At 48.1% G+C, this 6740-nt stretch overlaps 1 long non-coding RNA gene across 1 annotated transcript in view; it reads left to right on the forward strand.

Moving 5' to 3' along the window:
* Positions 1-4660, forward strand: part of LOC111817247 — an 11789-nt gene extending 7129 nt beyond the window's left edge. The window contains exon 3 of the long non-coding RNA XR_002821489.1: positions 4571-4660. This is a non-coding gene — a long non-coding RNA (uncharacterized LOC111817247). The remainder of the gene's footprint in view (positions 1-4570) is intronic.
* The last annotated feature ends 2080 nt before the right edge of the window (positions 4661-6740 follow it).

Here is a 6740-nt window from a genome sequence, read left to right on the forward strand (position 1 = left end):
CTCCCCTGCACTGTCACCTGGGATGATGGGTTGAATATGGAGATGCTGTCAGCCCTCAGCCGCACCCCTCTAACATGCATTGCTAGAGGAGCCAGCATTGTGTGCTGTTTTTACTGTACAGTAATGCTTGTATAGAATGAGGATTTATAATAGCATATCCTCAAATCAATACTGACATGGTAACAGGGGAAAGTGTAGCTGAACAGCTAACAACCTAGAGAATGTCCAGGATCCAAGGCCTGCTAAAGAAGAGGTTGTTGAGGTCCCTATTCTGACAGCACCACTGGGAGTGAGATGTGTAATGGAACCACATGGACCAAAGTAATTTTTAAGCTGATGTGAATGTGTGTATTTGCACTGATCAGTAGTTGGCCCTGGGCCACATGTTTTAGGTGCTAGAAGTGTAACGAGAGGAGCTGAGGAACTGAGGTTCTAGTTGAATTTAGTTTCATTTAGCAAAGTAAAGTTAGCATTTGGGGTGGGAAGCAGCCGTGTTTTAGGCAGGGATAAGGTCAGAGGCTTTGTCATGAGTGTGGGACAGGGACACGTGTTGGGTGAAGGATGCTATGATCATTTCAGTCCGGAAGGAATTAAAGTCACGCGAGGATCTGAGTCTTACACGGCTCTTTGACTCTTTAGTCTCTGCAGGTCAAGTCAGCAACAGCACGAGGTAAGGATGCTGCTGAACACCAGCCAAGGTTTGTCCTGCACCGCTGCACCGAGCTGCGAAGTGCCGGGGCCAAGGCAGATGCAGAGCAAGCTCCATCTCCAGAACCTTCTCTGCATCCTGCTGCTGCTAGGACGCTAACGGAGGGCCTCGCTCTGGGAGACGCTGCTTGCCAAGCTGGAGCCTGGAGCCCACGCTTTCACCCCTAGAATATGGAGGAAGGTGCAAACTGCACATACGTTCCAGAACTGATGATGTGTTACCCCAGCGCCTCACAGCATGAGGCCTGTGGACTGATCGAGCAGGTGGAGGATTCCGGACACACAGGACACGGTGTCCACCTCAGACTCCTGCTACCTGTGAGCCCCATTACAAATTTTCTTTTGTTCTTAGTTGAAATAATATGCGATTTTATAGCATGATCATGCCTTTCAATTAATCCATGAGACCTCTGTTAAATGTCATTTCATGCACTGAGATACCCAACAGCAAGAAAGTAGGCATCTCACTAAGAGATGCGCAGCTCTGTATTCTGAAAGCCAAGATGAGCTTGCAGAAGTTCTTTTTTCGTGAAACTCCAGGGCACAAAGAAATATGAAGACGCTCTTTGAAAATGAGCCTTGAGCTTACTGTTAATAACCAGCACAATTAGAGAAAAGTTGAAGTACACACAGTCACAGCAATCTCCACTGAGCAGCTCGTTGATTTTAGGCTCGCAACAGCATCTACTACTTAAAAAATCAAAATAGAGAATATTACGGTAAAACTCAAAAGCTTTCCACCACCTGTTTGATGAATTTCCACTGTGTCCCCTGAAATAGTCCTCCCCAGACCCACCCGTTGTCACTGTAGTCTAGGTTTGCCTTTGCTAGAATTTCATGTACGAGAACTCCTACAGCTTATACTCCTCAGTAGCTTCCTACTTTGCCTCAACATAGCTGTGCTGTAGTTCAGTTCATGTTGTTCCATTTGCCACTGTCACTGTTGGTGTCTAGCTGTCCCTCCAAAGCCTCCTGCAGTCATGGGGCAGCTTCTGGAGTTTGTGATTGGTGACTGCGGGTGTGGATGCTGCCTCTGCCCTGGGGCAGGGAACTGGCATTGCCGTGTAAGGAGGGAGGAGAGGCTGGTGAGCTGCGTGGGCTGCTGCCGCTCCTCGGGGCTCTCTGCCCTTTGCCACCTTCACTTTGCCATCCAAGGCTGCCCTCTGCCCTGAGTGCTCTGCCCTGGAGCCCGCTGAGTGTGGACTGAGACCTCCAGTAACTGTGAGCTACATAAACCTTCCCTCTTTCGTTCTCAGTGGTGGGTGTTTGTCCCAACAATGAGAGAAGAGTAACTGAGACAACCAATAATGTGATTTCTGTCATTTCTAAGTATGATTTAACATGTAATAATGCCAAATTTATTTCTTCCTGTGCCGATAACAATTTAGGGAGTTTCCACTTCTGGCTCTTGTGAAGGAAACCAGTTTGACAAGTCGGACCCAAACTGCTGTGTGAACTGCTGTCTTCAAGGACCTCGCTCAGGAGCCTGGAAGGGCTTCAGGTGGGCAGAAACTAAACCTCTAAGCCCATTCCATGCTGCTGTGCTCAGAGCTCACTAATTATATGTTTGCTCAGGAACTGATAGAGCGCAAGGTGGCCCTTGCACTTATGAGTTTAGCTTTTTTTTTTTAAGATATCCCTTATTGATGTTTGACAACAAACAAAAGAGCTAGAGCACATTAAGCCGCTCTTGTCACTTACTAATTACCATTTTCCTGTCAGGTTTCTGTGCTTTTCCTGTTTAGAATTTATCTTTATTAATACAGATCACTGAAAAGATAAAGTTAATAGGGAAGAAGTGAACAGCTACTGCAAAGCAGGGGATAAATGGACCATCATACCCCTGGATGAGAGAACGGGAACAGGCTTTTCAGAGGGGCTGCATTCTCTGCCTGAACTGAAGGTTTTTCTGGATAGAAAAGGAGTGCAGAGCTTGGAGACAGAGTGCCTACAGTGGTTGACACCTCCACAGATCTAGCCATCTTGGCTGAAAAATGACAGCATCCTGGGGTCCTGTTTTAGCTAGGTCGCCTCCACTGCCTTCCAGCAGGTTTACCTCTGCTACTCACAGTGAACTGAGAGAAGGTGCTTAGGAGAGGTGTTCAAATTTTACACTCCTGAAAGCCACACAGAAAATATGAATATAGGACCTGGGTGATAGCCCAGTGGCTAAGCACCTTCCTGGCAAGTGCAAGGTCCTGAGTTCGATCCCTGGTACCACATGATGTGCTAGCCCGGTATCATAAGGGCCCGGTACCATAATGACCACTAAAACATAGCATAATGATGCACGACTATAATCCCAGCACAGGGAGGCTGAGACAGGAGGATCACTAAAAGTCTGCACCTGAGCTGTGTGGTAAGACCCTGCACCAAATAAATGACTCTTTAAAAAAATAAAGTGAACATAAGGCTAGTAGGTATTTTTCAGCACAAAATGCAGACTGCTTTTTCTTCTTAATGTTAAGGGCCCAACTCAGCAAAGGCAAATGCACAGAGCTGCAGACTTTCCTCAGGGGTGGACAAAGACTGCGAGCCATGAACTGGTGTCCGCCCCTCAGGGATCGAAAAGAAGAAGCGTGACAGCTCTAGTGCTCCGCCTGCAAGTCCAGTCAGTCCCTTACATGGGCCCCAGAATATATAACTTCCTGCTTATAGTTTAAAACTAGGGTGGGCTCTCAGCGTGAAGTCCAAGCAGGTCTGCATCCTGGTCACCTCCAAGGCACAGTCAGCTCTGAGAAAGCTGCTGTCTCAGCACCTTCACTAAGGCAGGTTATTCAGAGCAATAAATGAGGATCGAAGAGGAGGCTGCACAGTGCAATGTATTACTCAGTATTTTCCGTAGTGTATTCCATACTATAATGTGTTTTGAGATTAGCTTTTCAAAGGCTTCTATTATATAAATTTGAAGGTTTATTCAATCCTAAAAAGAAAACCTATAGTAATGGTAAGACATGAATGACTTACAGGAAATAGGAAAAGAGAGGATAAACAAGCAGGATTTAGGGACACAAGTCACACCAAGTCATAACCAAAATGTGATTTGCATATCACTATACATTTGGTTATGCTGGAGAAATACATATCAAGACTAAACCTTAAAGACTGGCAGGATAGCTCAGTGGACTAAGCCATGCATAGGAAAGTGCAACGACTGGGGTTCGATCCCTGAGACCACATGCCATGAGAGGCAGACCCTGGGTGTGCACTGAGACAGGACCTGGTGGGACACACCTGAGTCTCAGCTCTGGGAAGACTGAAAACAAGAGGATCACTATAATTCTGAGTTGTATAGTGAGACCCCGAATCAAATACATTTAAAGAAAAATGAACTTTATTGTGAATCTGGACATTGAGTGAAAATTGACCACTGATTGCAACCCAATTGTAAGTGCATATTACTGGTTGAGATATTGTGCCAGTGTGGAAGTGTGTGGTATAAATGCAACAGCCTTGTACTTTACATTTTTCTCTGAGCAGAAATCTATTCTAATAAATAAAGTAAATCTTGAACAACTCTTCAAGGAATGCAGAGAAGGGCTTCTCGGCTGCTGTATAAAATCCACGTGCTGCCATAAGCCGCACTACACAGGGAGCTCCTCAGTGTCCTGCATCAGATCAGGACAGACATCATGAGGTCTGTGCTCACAGCTGAGGAGGAGGGAGAGAGTTAGGGTGCAAAGGAGCCTCTCTCTGGACTTTCACCAACCCCCGACCCCCCAGTGACCAGCAAAGCTTGGCTGCATCTGAGCAAGCCCTCTGCAGGTGGAGACAGAACAGAGAGCAGTGAGGCCGCCCAGCCTCACACTTCTACTTCCTGGGGAGGTTTTTGTTAAGGCGTGTGTCACTGTGGGAGGGGTAGTGTAACTCTGTACACAGTAATAAGTTCCAGCATCCTCAGCCTGTACGCCACTGATGGTGAGAGTGAAATCTGTCCCAGACCCACTGCCGCTGAACCTCGAGGGGACCCCAGACTGCAAACTGGTTGCAGCGTAGATCAGAGGTTTAGGAGCTTGCCCTGGTTTCTGCTGATGCCAAGATACCCAGTCGCTAACGTATTCACTTGCCCGACATCTGACGGTGACTCTGTCTCCTGGAGATGCAGACAAGGAGGATGGAGACTGGGTCACCTGGATGTCACATCTGGCACCTGACAATGGAAATAGCAAATATCAGCACAATTAAAATCATGATAAAAAAAAATCTCCAAGAAATGCCCACAAACCTTATTCATATGGTGCCTAGTAAATTCCCACCTATCTTTTCTTACCTGGCAGGCAGAGCAGCAGGAGCCCGAGGAGCTGAGCAGGGACCCTCATGGCCATGCTGTGTCCTGCCTGGGACCGACTCCTGCCCAGGGAGTCAGCACCCTGTGAAGAAGTCCTCAGGGCTGGGCTGGCTCTGGGCACATGCAAATCAGCAGGCACGGGCGGGGTGGCACAGCTGCAGGGCTGGCTCCTCTCAGCACAGGCCACCTGCCTGCTGTGGTCGCTGTTCAGACTAGGGCAGCACAGATTTCCTGGGGAGAACAGCTTTCTCCCTGGGGGTGCAGGACAGAGTCAGGCTGCTCTCCCACGAGCACAGTGTGCTCCTGTTCTCTCTGTGATTCAGAGTATATTTGCTTGTGCTCCTTATTCACTGTTCTATCTTCAGTTCCTTTGGAGAAGCAGGAATTAAAGAAAACAAGAACCCAGTTCAGGCTTAGGCTATGAAAAAGAGAACTGAAGACAAGCCCGGGGGAGAACTGACCCATTCTTGGAGCAACTCGAGGTTCTCTCCACCCCACGATTCCTAATCCTTCGTGTCTCAGACACACAGAAGAGCACACAATTTTCCGTCGTCCAGGAAGAGCAGTTCTGAAGCCCAGCCAGGTTCTAGCTCCTATTTTTACTTTCAGAATAAGTTACAACTGACTTTGAAGCCAATAAGAGAAACTGTAGCAATGACTAAAAGTGTAATGGGAAGTCTGCACTTGGCAGCCCTGGATCAGTACCTCGGCATAGAGACAGCAGAAGGACCGCAAATGCTAGACTTCTTCCCTGTGCCTGTCAGTGCGCAGACGACTCAGCGTTGGCCTCAGTGTCCCGTGCTCAGAGGAGGGCTGCTTGGGGTGGCTCTCGCCCCTCCCCTTGTAGCTGTCTCTGAAAGAAATCCAGTCAGGGTTTATGACTTCCTGGCCCACCCAGGTGTAGGATCCTAGCCTCTGTCCTCCGTCTTCAATCCTGCAACCTCTCCCAATGCCTGCTCCTGCCAGGCTGCGAGAGGCCCCTCTGTGCTTCCCTGCCCAGCATGTCAGAGCTGATGCTGAACCAACTGCAGAAAACAGAGATGACAGCGGTGTGTTCAATGTTGGATAGACCCTTTAAAAACAAATAATCCTGAGCTCCTAACTTATATTGGACAGAGAAGAGAAAAATGAATAAAAACTTTATCTGATATGTTAGGAACAGGTAAGACTCTAGGACAACAAGGAAAACAAATCCTCTTTATCCAAGTGCTAGGGCAGATTCAGGAATTGAGGAGATGTGGGTAGAGAAGTTAAGTCCTAAATAGGTCTTCAAGCATGAGAGTGAATGACAGAGGTGTTCATCAGGGTACTGAGCCCAGGCTGAGGTCAAGCGTGCAGTTCTTGGGGCTGCCGAGAACTGCATGGGCTGCGGAGAAAGCAGCTGCCCCTCTGTCCCACGGGGCTGAGGACCTGGTGACACAGAGACACTGCCTGTGGTGCTGAGCCACAGTGGATCCATGGAGGAAAGTGGTCACCAAGCTGGGTGCTGACCAGGCTGGGAGTCCCAGGAGAGCGACACCATGAGAGTCAGGGAGCTGCAGGTTCTCAGCGCTGATCTCACAGGTGTGAGGGACAGAGGCCAAGAAGGGGATCAGAAAATGTCCCCATCCCAGAGAGTCGGGAATCACTCAGCTTCCGATGTGCTGAGAAAGATGAAGAGCAGGTGTTCCCCACACAAATATGTAAATTGCTTTTCTGTTGTGTGCATGGAATATATTAACTATTAATTTACGGTTGCAATAAA

The sequence above is a fragment of the Octodon degus genome, unplaced genomic scaffold, assembly GCF_000260255.1.
Source record: "Octodon degus isolate 3935 unplaced genomic scaffold, OctDeg1.0 scaffold00052, whole genome shotgun sequence".
Taxonomy (NCBI): Eukaryota; Metazoa; Chordata; class Mammalia; order Rodentia; family Octodontidae; genus Octodon; species Octodon degus.